General features: G+C 32.6%; 1 non-coding gene across 1 annotated transcript; it reads left to right on the top strand.

The window, feature by feature from the left end:
- Positions 1–509: 509 nt before the first annotated feature.
- Positions 510–616, top strand: LOC114716835 (small nucleolar RNA R71). Its single transcript, XR_003737665.1, has one exon. It is a non-coding gene; the product is annotated as a small nucleolar RNA R71 (small nucleolar RNA).
- Positions 617–2411: the final 1795 nt, after the last annotated feature.

Genomic DNA, 2411 nt, shown 5'->3' with positions numbered 1-2411 from the left:
CATGCTGTTGACTTAGGAGTGGCTTGTTTGATCCTCAAGTGTGCTACTTTGTCGTTAGAAGCTTGGTGGTGCTTGTGGCCTTTAAGGGGTAGAATTTTTTCAAAAGAGATTTGGATAATTTCTCCACCTCAAATTATAGGTGTTAGAGTAAGGGTCATTCTTAAGGTTAATTCTATTATATTCAGCCCCCATATAATTTGCCTCCTCCAAATAGTCACCATTATATCTTTCATGAAGAGAATTGTTAGCAGGAGAAGAATGAGAATTAACATAATTAAAATTTTTCAACAATAAATTTAAGCTCTTTGTTAAATCTCGTAGTTCATGAAAGACTTAAAGTAGTGACTTCATTAACTGTTGCCCTCCTTCCTCGAATTGCTTTTTACAAATCTCCTCTCCGTCTTCTGTAGTCATGTTGTTTGGATTGCCATGAGCAGCATTATCAACTCTTGACTGATATTAAGAACTAAACCCATTATAGAAAAAAATTCATTAGAAGTATATGTGGAGATTGATGATGGGGGCATTGGCTCATGAGGAGATTAAAGAGTTCCCATATTTCATGGAAGGATTCACCATTCTGTTGTGTGAAAAAGTAAATCTTACCCCTTAACTCTGAAGTTTTTTTGAGGGGAGTAACACTTGAGCATTAATTTCTGCTTGTACATATCAGTCCAAGACGTTATGGAAGCTTCTGGTAAGCGTAGAAGCCATTGATGAGCTGCTCCCTTCATACAATATGGGAAACAATGCAGCTTTAATTCATCATCTAATAGACCATTTAATGGCAGTGTATCAATCACCCCTTAATAATCTTGTATAAAATCTAAGGTGTCTTTAGTTCTATGTCCATTGAAAGTAGGTAGCATTCAAATGAATATTTTTAAACTCATAATTACTTACTGCACAACTTAGTTGAATGCACGATGGATTAGAAGTAATGACGGGGTGTTGAATATCTCGGAATGTAGTTTGTGGCTGTGAATCGTCAACGTCATTTCCATGATCACTACCAACCATTGTTTCTTCTTCTTTGACTTCTATTTTTCCTGCAAAATTGTTGAATCTCTAAATTAATAGGAATCAAGGTAAAGTCACTAGAACTTCTCAATTGCTTAAAAGTAAATAAATGAAAAATAAAAAATAAAGTAAAAATAAATAAAACCTAAAAATCTAAGAATTAGTAAATTTGTAACCTCTCTAGCAACAAAGCCAAAAAGGTGATCGGCCGGCAAGTGTGCAGAATCAATGTACTGATAATAAATCCCAAAGTATTTTGGAGTCGTACTGACAAGAAGGTTGTGTATTTACTAATAATTAAAGAAAGAGCAATAAATCAAATTATTTAACAAGAATGAATTGAAAATAAAAGAGAAAAACAAAAGATAACTAATTGTGAGAATGAACTAATCATTTAAAAGGTTGGGGTTTAGGATTCACCCTATAAGTAGCTAGTTTCTATGAATTAGTTGACCTTTTATTTAATTATAGTGACAATTATTCCTAAGGTGTCATAATATTATCCCAAATTATTAGTTTCTTTTTAATTAGTGCTAAATTCATTCTTACGATATCCAAACAATCAATTAAATCATGAAACTATAGTTTTAAGTCAACGTAAACATCAATAACTATCCCTAGTCTACCTATTTATCTCTATCCCTCTATATCTAGATTCTTTCTTCACCTCCTAGTCCATTAAGATTACCCATAGTTTGGTTTGATGGTGATAAGTCATAAAACCAACATGAAGAACAAGAGAAATAGATATAATTGATAAAACTAAAATATATTCATAAATATAAATCCATAAAAGAATCAAAACAAAATAATAGAAACGAGCTGCCCAGTGGGCTGCATCCCTATCCAATTGAAAATTTAGCAACACATAAATAAAATCATAAGTATCACCGTTCTAAAATTTCCAATCATGATAAACAGAATAAGAAGAAAATAAAAAAAAAACATAAACTCCCTATTAATCTTACTCTTGATAGTTCAGAATTGTGATTAGATGCTCCAGAGTGACCCATAAGGCCTCAATTTAAATCTGAAGTTCCTCGTCTAGGACTTTTAAAAGATAATATATATCATACACTCCAAATCATGTTGAAATGGGTTTCAGCGTCACTACCAATTTTCATTTGTTTCAACCACTCATTTGCCATCTTTCCCGAAAGAATGGTATTAGGCTTTTCTAAATTTGTTGTAATAGTTCATTCATAGTATCGGGTTTGGAAGATTTTAGTCTCTTTCCATTGGTGCTTGCCCTTCTGACTCCATTTCTTGGTCCTCTTTGCAATCCTTGTTTTTATGGGTAAGAGAGTGAGATGATCCTGACATTCATAATTTAGCCTTCCTTTTTTTTTTTTTTAATCTTCAATGAGCCATCAATTGGTTTGAGAGATCTA

Source organism: Neltuma alba, unplaced genomic scaffold, assembly GCF_004799145.2.
Source record: "Neltuma alba isolate B1F8T4 unplaced genomic scaffold, ASM479914v2 tig00002088_pilon, whole genome shotgun sequence".
Lineage (NCBI taxonomy): Eukaryota > Viridiplantae > Streptophyta > Magnoliopsida > Fabales > Fabaceae > Neltuma > Neltuma alba.
This window is presented reverse-complemented; position numbering and strand designations above follow the sequence as displayed.